This window comes from Phyllostomus discolor, chromosome 10, assembly GCF_004126475.2.
Source record: "Phyllostomus discolor isolate MPI-MPIP mPhyDis1 chromosome 10, mPhyDis1.pri.v3, whole genome shotgun sequence".
Taxonomy (NCBI): Eukaryota; Metazoa; Chordata; class Mammalia; order Chiroptera; family Phyllostomidae; genus Phyllostomus; species Phyllostomus discolor.
In genome coordinates, this window is record NC_040912.2 from 28,815,216 (window position 1) to 28,826,068 (window position 10,853).

Here is a 10,853-nt window from a genome sequence, read left to right on the forward strand (position 1 = left end):
AAACCTTCATGCCTGGTTGGTAAAAATATGAAATGGTACAGCTGTTATAGAAAACAGTATGGAGGTTCCTCAAATTTTTTAAAATAAAACTACTATATGTTCTAGTAATCCCACTTCTGGGAATTTACCAAAAGAATTGAAGACAAGATCTTGAAGACTTATTTGCACACCTGTGTTCCCCACAACATTGTTCAGTGGCCGAGACATGGAGGCAACCTGAATGTCCACCAGCAGAAGAATGGATGGAGAAAACGTAGTATATGCCTACAACGGAACATTGTCCAGCCTTTTCAAAGAAAGAAATTCTGTTATATGCTGCAACCTAGATGAACCTTGGCATTATTCTAAGCAAAATAAGCCAGCCCCCAAGAGACAAATACTATATGATTCCATCAGCAGGAGGCATCTAAAATAGCCAAACTCTTGGACTGTAGGATGGGGATTGCCAAGAGGAGGGAAAAGGGGACTGTTCAAAGGATGTAGAGTTTCGGTTTTGGAAGATGATAAAGTTCTAGATATCAGTTGCACAATGAGGAACAACAATGTATTTATAGTATATGTACTGTGCACTTTTAAAAAAATTGATAGTAAATGTTAATGTGTTTTTACCACAATAGAGAAGAAAGTGTACTTTCATTGCTACAAGGTGAATCTACAACAATGAGAAACAACTCTCCATGTATGAGAGTCCCTGGAGACTGATCAAAATCAAGGTTAATTGCAGGAGAAAATAATTCATGCACAAGTGTACTTTGCTAAGTTTCACATTTCTAGCTTTATAAATGCCTCAGAAAGAATGAAAATTGCTTCCTTAATTTTCAGGCATTTTATTACTTAGCTGTGTTATAAAACTCTAAGTGCTATATACTTTGAAAGTATATAAATGCGTAAGTTCTTTCAACCTTGACTTTTGTATTCGTAATTGCAGGTCTGCCTTCTTACTTTATTAAGGCAGAACAAACAGTCAAACAACTGTTTCATCATGAATCCAGATGCCACCTTGATTCTGACTCCACTTCGGGATTAGGTGGAGACGTGTTCTAGTCGGACACGGAATGACTGCAGCTGGTCCAGCCTAACTCAGACTTATCTTTGCTCTGAGGCATTAGATGCCGTCCATTTTCTGGTACTTCTCCCATGAAGTTAATCCCTTGGACGTGAGCCAGAAAAGACTGCAATTCCCGTTTGAACTGTGGAGTGTCCAGGTCATTGGGCCGTACCCTTGTTCTCTGCTTTGAAATTCAGATTCTCTCTCCCTCTCTCTCTCTCTCTCATTCTCTCCCTTTTCACCAGCCAAGTAGGAGCTATATTCCTGGTTAGCCTTAGACATCTATAACTGACAAATACATGCTCATTTCACTTGTTTCACTTTAACCTAAGGAATCAAGTTGAATTTCTTTATTCATTTAAAAAGGAAATTATCAATACATTTAATTTGCCTAATAAAAAAGCAAGCAGCTTTGTTATTCGTCTAAAACTTTATATTTGTTTCAGTAAATGGCAAATTTAAAAATATTTCATGTAAACAGGGCTGAAATTTCAAAAATGTTGAAAACTTTTCTATGTGTTTACATATATACTAGTTTATAAAACAAATGTAAGAAAACCAGTGGCTTGCTGGTAAATGTTTAACAACTTGCTCTCCAGAGATGAGGGAAGCCGTGGTTTGCAATATCTGCCAATTTCCATGGTGTAATTACTCCAGCCATGGCTAATTACAAACCACCAACATACAGTTCCTGAAAATTTCACAGTCAGCTCTCACAGGCCAGTAGGAACCCGCTCCAACTCACTGATGAAGAAAACTGTGTATTATTAACAAGAACACACTGATGGGTGATTAGTTACAATAAAATAATCATGGGTTTTCTTTAAAAAAGAGTCCTACAGAAAACTTTTGAACAAAAAAAAGCGTATGTTAAAATTGGAGCATCCCTATGTCACTCAAAGTAAAACATGAGATTTAAAGTACATTTGAGACTATATTACTTTGTATAAATCCATAGGGGCACATTTTATGATAACAGTGGATTATGCCATTAACAACACTCTCATCCAACAACATGATTCGTGTTCTTATTTCTTGTAAAATCCTGAAACATAGGTGGACAGCATAAGTGAAAAGAGATTATTCAGTAATTGCAAGTCACTAAGAGATCCAGAGAGTTAAATTTGACACTTGGTTGCATTTTAAATGTCTGGTCTTTTCCAGTGGTGTTTAATTTTTATTTATTTTTCCAAAGGTGTTTTAAAGTGTAGGTTTTGCTATTATTCAGACATGGTGAAACCAACAGATCAGGAGATCACTGACATTGTAAAGGCAGACTGTTGTTATGGTTCCTGAGAAGAAGGTGCACACCCCGCCAGGCAGGGCCGCAAAGGGCAGGTGGGGAGGCAGAAGAACTGGGAGGGAAACAGGGCAGGGCATTGGTACAGGGAGACAGGCAGAGGGTAGGTTTACATTTCTGAGTGCACCAAACAGAGTTGAGTCTTGTATTCTTTGTTCTTTATTGTATGAGTTATTTGTATTAGAACTGTAAACATACTTTTGCCCACCCCTGTGTTTTCTGTGAGGAGATGCAGGGGAAGCAGGGGAAGCCTGTTAAGGCTGGCTAGTTTGAATAACGTCAGCAGGTCCTCGGGTGAAGGCTATGTGTAGTTGTGAGAGACCTGGACCCTTGGGTGATTAGGGCAGTGTGGAGGATACCAGCCAGCAGTATCCATCTTGGCTGCGCATGTTCGTCAACATGCAAGAAAAACATACACAGAGACAACCAGGTCCTGTGGGGGAATAGGAACAGCAGAGCCACTCCTCATGTGGGGAGCTCGCCTCATTCCCCCTACGGAGAGGCTTTTTATTGGTTTCATTTAAATAAGAATTCAGGTAAAAGCTCACTACTCATTGCTAGGAAGTAAGGAAGTCTGAGGGCCTATTTTGAGTCAGGGTCAAACAGCTGTAAAACTTTAAGGAACAAATTTACTTCTTCCTTGGACCCTTATCATTCAACTGAGAGCATTCTAAACAAAGCAGGTTTCACAGGATTTTACATATTCTTTCTTAGGCCTGATCACCCGGGAACCCGCCCTTTCAGCACAGATCTGTACCACCCTGTCATTGTTTCAGACTTAGGTGGAGCAAGGGAACTAAGGCAACCAAGAGTTAAGGAGATTTTCTCCCAGACAATGAGGACTCAGGCTATGTCAAAGCCGAGGAGCAAGGGTCCATCACCTACTTTTGCTGTATCCCCCAAAGTCCTTTCTTGGGGGCCTCCCACGTGATTGTGCCTGTCTTAGGATGTTCCCCCCTTGGGGAATCTTACCCATCATTGGCTAACTGATCAAGCTTTAGGGTTCAGTTATGAATGAAGCAGCAGAAGCAGCACTCCTGCCAGGGAGATAAACTTTCGTATCCTTGCTGGCTTATGGTCCAAGGCCACTCCCTCAACCTTAGCTTTGGTGGGAGTTACAGCTTCTGATACCAGGCAGGGCAGTTCCCAGCAGGGCAGGGCAGGGCTGAGTTTAAGAACTTGGTAAGTGCCCAAAAAGGGATGTTTGCAAGTGTGAGCTCTGGACTGGTGGGTTTGCATTTGACAGGCACTCTCTCTCAGGTCCTCATTCACCATCTCTAGGAAGTAACTAGTCGTGGGAAGAGCAGTGCCCCCAGAGTCCACAAGGTCCCAGATGTCAAAGCACCAAAAGTACAGGAAATGAAAAGACTTGATTAACACAAATGGAGAAATGTACTTGAAATAATTCTATCAATCTTCTCATAATTTTTCACTTACTGGGATTATAAGAATTGGCAATAAGCAATCTAGGACATACTCTTTGGTAGGAATTTGGAATGAACATAATAATTTTGCCAAATCAAGACATTAATATGTTCTGACAATCAACTGACTGTCAGAGCAGGAAGGTTCATTCTTGTAGAAATTAAGGCTGCCAAGCAGGCGCATGTCTTAGGGAAAGCCAGACAGCTTCCAACAGAGATGAGCCCATGGTCTGCTTTTGAACAAAGCCAAGATTTTCTCCCGAAAGTAATTCTGAGTCTGTTTAGTACGTACTTAGACAACTGGGCAAGGGAGACCTCAATGTCCTACTTCAGAGAGAAACAGCACATTGCCATAATTGTTTTTGCCAGGGAAATATTTACAGCAGGTTATACATAAAATAACTCAGTAAAGCACCCCTAAAATATGTTTTTAAATGTATATATATTATTCTAGTGAACCTTCCTAGATGAAGTAGTTGCAAAATATATCCCTAGGTGTATTGACTTGACCTCCTATGTAGGGTCATCAGATATATGTTTATAAAATATTGGCAAATATTGCCCCAAATGGTAACTTATATGTAATACTGATTGCTCTTAAGCCCATTTTTTTTCTGGGAACAATTTAATAATATGATGAGTTATTTGTTGGGGTAATAATTACTTATTAGCATTAAAAATATTTTCTCAGGACATAAAATACTTACACTTATGTTCCTTCAGTCAATAATTACTTACTGAACATTACATATATACGTGTGTGTGTGTGTGTGTGTGTGTGTGTGTGTATACCCCCAGTGATATTTATCTTATCAAAATACAGATTTTAATTTAACTCTGTCTCCTTGGGATTCATGTTGATTGCATAAAGCACAATATATCATGAAAAATATACTCCACTTAAGTAAATGATTAAACATATAAATATAAATACATATACTGTATGTGTATGTATAATCTCGGTTTGGTCTTCTTGGTCTGTAAGTGCAGTGGCTTCTCGGTTTCGGGTTGCTAAGTAGAAGGACGAAGGAGCGGTAAAGACCAAGCCAGATGGCACACCGTGCCTTGTGTTCCTCTGTGTAGACATCTCGCTGGTTCTGCTAGTGCCCTTCCACTCCCCAGCCACCAGTCACCTTGTTTCCTCCTGGCCACAAACGTGTCCTTTCCCAGCAGAATCTCTCAGTGTGGTGTTCTGTGTTCTTGACTTCCTCTTCCCCATTGTCAAAACTTTCCAGTCTAGTGTTCCCATCACAGAAACTTGAGGCTGATGTTGCTAACTAAGTGAATCTGGCCACTCAACAATGTTGAATTCTTTAAAAAAAAAAAAGTATTGATGGTCTTCTTCAATTAAAGGCAAATGGTTGGACCTTGGGACAAGGTCATATGTTACAATGAAAGACAGTCTTAAACTTCTCGATCCCTTATTTTACTGAGGCTCATGCATTTTCCTTGTTGAGTTCCCCATTTACTACATACTCGTCCCTTTTTGATTCCAGACATTACAAATTCCACATGCCCTGATCTGTCATGTCTCTGACTTTGCCTGTGTTCATTCTTGATTTTGGTGCATTCATATTTATCTCTTTTTTTGCCTTGCAATTTGTGCCTTTTGGCTGTTCTTTAAGAAATTCTTCCTTATCCCTCTACCACAAAGATATTTTCTTACAGTATCTTTTTTTAACATGATATGCTTGCTTTTCACATTTAGGTCTTTCATCCATCTGCCGTTTGCCTTTTTATAGTGTTAGGTAGTGATCATGGTTTATTATTCTAAATTATTTTTAAGGGAACTTAACACATGGACATTGTAATAGCCATGGGAAAATAAGAATTAATGAGTTATTTAATCAGTTATTAATAAATATTTTGTACTTTGCCCTGACCGGTGTGACTCAGTTGGTTGGATGTTGTCCTGCAAAGCAAAGGGTCGCTGGTTCAATTCCCAGTCAGGACACATGCCTGGGTTGTGGATTTAGCCCCCAGTTAGGGCACATATGAGAGGCAACCAATCGATGTTTCTCTCTCACATCAATGTTTCTCTCCCTTTCTCCTTCCTTTCTCCTCTCCCTAAAAAGAAATAAAGTCTTAGAAAAAAATTTTTTAAACATTTTCTACTTCATTGAAAAACTAGGCATTGTCTGTAACACACCTGTCCAAGCCATATAGTAATAGCTCTGTTAAAATTGTTTTTAAACTTTGGGCTTCTTTTTAAATTGCATATGACTGATGGGTATGGAAACTCTGTCATCCAGTAGAGTTTTGTTTGACTTCTCCGTGGAAAAAAGTTGCGTCTCTTTGTAATCAAGATCCTTTATTCCATATACATTTGTGCTTTTTGAGTTTTCCTTTGAAGTAGTGTTAACATCTATCTGGCTCTCTCATTTCAAGCAGTGTATAGTCCTGAATGCACTGTCCAAGGGTAGGTTGTTTCTCTTTGAAAGACCAAGCAACACTATATTTTAGGCTTTAGTGAGGCAGCTACTTCTAACTATTATCAACACCAGGCATGTTTTGAACAAGTATACCAAGTGTTAAGAGATTTTTCACTGGTGTTCAAGCTATGTTGTTGGCTAAGAAGACTACATATATATTTTTTATATATATGTATATATATAAACAAACAGGGTATTAGAATTTGCCAAGATCAGTGGCTAACCAATTAATCCCCCATGATTAATTAGTAAAATAGAATTTTTAACACTATATGTGTCATTTTTAAATATTTACATTAAAGCCACAATTTAGCCCTGGCTGGTATGGCTCAGTGGATTGAACACCAGCCTGTGAACCCAAGGGTCTCCAGTTTGACTCCTAGTCTAGGGTTACCTGCCTGGGCTGCCTGCAAGATCCCCAGTAGGGGGCACTCAAGAGGAAACTACACTTTGATATTTCTCTCCCTCCCTTCCCCCTCTAAAAATAAATAAAATCTTTTAAAAAAATACCTCAAATTTAAAAAATAATAAAGTCATTATTTTACATTCTTCTGAGAATTATCTTTTAACCCAGTTAAAATAGTTATTCACGATATGTTAGCTAGCTAACAAATTTTTCCCCAGAATTTTAGAAGTGCCATACATAAATTGAAATGATTCTTGAGCTGTGATATTAATAAAACTATGATTTAGGGAAGAAGCCTTTCATTGCTCTTAAAGCATATGTTACAAGTGGCCTCTGCTCTCCCTAGCAGAAAGACTGGCCCAGAAGAAATGCCTGAGGAAGCAATGCTGAAGTTTCTTTTTTTAAGCTCGGTGAGCTTGAAGTTCATTACTTCACCTTTATTTTCATTCCTTTACTTCTAAGCAAATAAAAGAGGATCTAGTGCAAGGGTCCCCAACCCCTGGGCCACGGAGCCCTGCCTCCTGTCTCTTCCCCCTAGCACCCCACCTTCCGCGGAAACATTGTTTTCTGTAAAACATAAAACCATTCCCTGGTGCAAAAAAGGTTGGGGACTGCTGATCTAGTGGTTTCTAAAGAAACAGGGTGGTATGAACCTAAAGACTAAACTTGAGAGTCAGAAGTTTCAAGTTCTAGTCCTAGTTTTTATGAATCAGTGAAACCTGTGTAAGTCTCTAGCCTCTCTGGACCCCAGTGCTTTAGTCTGTCTAGTGTAGAGGTTGGACTAACCTGGTGACTGACTGAAATTGATTTTTAAATTTATATTTAATTAGGTTATTTTTGATAGTTATAGGTAGCCACCAATATTCAGAGGTAAAGGCTAGCACAGCCTTGCTATTAGTTGAGATGTATTGCAATAAAGGAGATTTCAGACCAAATTCAGCACACATGCACACACTTATTAGCGAGCAGACACAAGCTGTTCTGTGAGTTCAAAGAAGTCCCAATAGTCTTTTCTATTCTTCCAGGCCCTCCAACGAGCTTCCTGTATGAAAGTTTCATTTGGAGACACGATATATTATAGCAGCAGAATTCAGCTAACCTCCTTTTAGGAAAAAGAGGACAAAATTTTAAGTTATATAGTTGAATACAGGACTGGTTCGAAATATTAAGTCTAGGTTGCTGTTCAGTGTATTCCCAGCTTTAAAGTTCATACAAATCATGTTCAAATGTAGATCTGATTAAAACACAAATCTGACTCAGATGTCTGGAGCATGGCCTGAGACCCTGCATGTCCAACAAACCCCCTCCTGTCACTGGTGCTGCTGGTATAGACTACACTTCGAGTATCAACGTGACAGGCCATCAATCCTGATAAATTCTAATGCTCTGTTCATGCGGGGACAGGATGACCTAGACAGTCCTCCCAGTCAACCACATATCGACACCAGCAAAAAATCTCTAACATTTTTTTTTGTGCTAGTTCAAAACACAGCTGGTGTTGATAATAGAATAGTTCCCTCTCTAAAGGCTATAATGTTATTTAGTCTTTCACAGTGGTTTTTAAAGACTTCTTTTCTCACACAGTAAGCAGTCAAAGTGACTGTGTTCTTTAGAAACAGTCTACCCCTGGACTGTGCATTCAGGATTAGGGGGCTTGAAATGTTAGCTCATTTTTATATTACCGTGCCTATGCTGGATCATTGGATGTAAACTAGCTGCTTTTCTGCTCTGAAACTCTAAACTTGAGCTTCGCCTTTCCCCTTTCCTCTTCTCTGTTTCAAATCTAAAAGCGAGTTCTCCTTCTCACCACCCTCCCTTGGTCTTACTTTGAATTGTGGCTCTAGTCCTGTGTACAACTTGGGCAACTCCAGAACAATTTCTGAGAGTCTCTAGGAGTGGATCTCCAAGTAGCTGTCTTCTGGACACCCTCTCTAGGTAATTCTAACCTGCAGTCTCAGCTGACAATCATGACTCTAGGGACAGTGATTCTTAAAGGTGGCTGCATGTTGTGATGCCTTGAGGAACTCTTAAAACATGCTTGGGTCCCACACCAAAGGTCCTGACTTTGTTGTTGTAGGGTGTGACCTGAGCATCAAGATTTTTATCAAAATATTTTATTTTCTTTTAGAGAGAGGGGAAGGAATAGAGAAATAGAGAGAAAGAGAGAAACATAGATGTGAGAGAGAAACATCAGTTGCCTCTCATACATGCCCTGACTAGGGACTGAACCCACAACCCAGGCATATGCCCTGGCAGGGGATCGATCTGGTGACCTTTCACTTTGCAGGACGACACCCAACCAAATGAGCCCAGTCAGGGCCTGAGCATCAGAAGTTTTCAGAGCTCAGCATGGTTCTGTTTATAATAACCCCAACTTCCAGGATTGGTCAAAGTAAAACAGCAGGATATCAAGCAATCTCTTTTACTTTAGGGGAAAGGATTCCATTTACTTGCAAGATGTAACTTGCAAGTCATTATCAGGCCTTCCTGAAAATCTGGTAAGTGTTATTTGTAAGATCATTATCGCTGTTTTATTGTATGTAGGTACCTAAGGACGCACTAGTGGAGTTTTCAAATTTTAAATTGCATGACAATCACCTGGGCTGGTTGCTGACAATGCAGATCAGAATCTCTGGAGATAGATTGGAAAGAGGGCTAATTAGTCCACATTTTTAAGGAGACTCACAGTTGCTACTGACAGCATTTGGAAGATTATGGTGAGTCTATCATGAAAGTAGAGCTGTCTGAATAAGTAAGTGTTGGGTAGTCATCCAATTATTTGTATGGTGTGTGAAGTTGAAGAATATTAGAATATGCCACTCCCAAACATGCCACTTGGACATAAGGATTATTTTGAGCTGAGGGCAGTTGACAACCAACAAATGCTTTCCCTATGATGTGCCTAAAAGCAGGTATAAATTTCCATTGGGGAAGGTGTTTCTTCCTCTTTTCTACCCCCTACCAAGAAAAGAGTAACTATTATCACCAGATATGGAGAGTCTACAGCCACCTAGATGAGTTTACATAAACAAACCTTACTAAAATAACCCTCCTCTTTGTTACCTAATGTGTTGCCTAGTCACTTCCCTGTGGTTTATCATCTCTCAAACTCCCTTTCCTTTGTTGAAATGGCATATAAGCCCTCAAGTGTAACCACTTCTTTGAGCTTCAGATCTTTTCTGTGAACGTCCATGGATGTAAGTGTTAAGAAAAATTCTGTGTCTTTTCTCCTATTAATCTGTTTTCTACTTGTTTCATTCACAGGTCCCCAGTACTGAACCTAGGAGAGTAGAGAAAAAGGTTTTCCTCTCTGAAAATGTTCTTATGTAATGCTCCCCTGTCCACTAATACCTCATGTGCTGGATTGGCTATGGTAATTATAACGTCCACCCTGGAATCACTCTTAGGAGAAGGGATCTTTTTTCCCAAATACAGGTAAAAATGCCGGTATGTTACCTTGAAGTAAATCATTGTCACTATTCTCCACCACTGTTGGTTGGTGCATTCCTTATAAAATATATGGAATATGGAAATAAAGAATGAAAACCATGTGAAAAGGGAGTTATATTTTGATTGCAATAGAGTCAGGTCGTTAAAATAGCACAGCAACAGAAACAGCGAGGCCTGGGAAACCCTGGGCTCCATCAGACACCTGGGGCAAAGGATGGGCATGAAAGTCGTTGGGGCAAGAATGAGCAGATAGGCAAGCACCAGTTGTAGTTCGAAGGAAAACAATAAGAAGGATTAGGAGGGAATGAGAAATGAAGGCATGCACGTTCATCTACATCAGTATTTGGGCTCTTGCTAAATGTAACTACCATTTGTTAAGGATAATGTGTATGGCAGGCACTGTACTAAGCATGTTACTTTGGCTCTTATATCAAGTCCTGCAATACCTGTATGAGGTAGGCTGTGTTTTCCTACTTTGCTGGGAGATTACATAACCTCTCTAAATGTTAGAGGGCTTGCATAATCTCCCTAAAACTATTAATAAGGAGTATGTCTAGAATATGAAGCAACCTAGTACAATTCCTAAGCCTTCTTTCCTCCTTAATATCCTTCATTACAAAAAAAAAAGTCAAATTGAAGCTTTGTAGATGAAAAAGAAAAACCAGGAGAATCTAAGCTCCATTTGTTTTAACCATGGTGATTAAATTAACTCATCAACATTTGCTGTGGATTCATGATTTGTTAATGGAATTGTGGAAGTACTATTACCTTTGCTAATGTCTACTTGAACAGA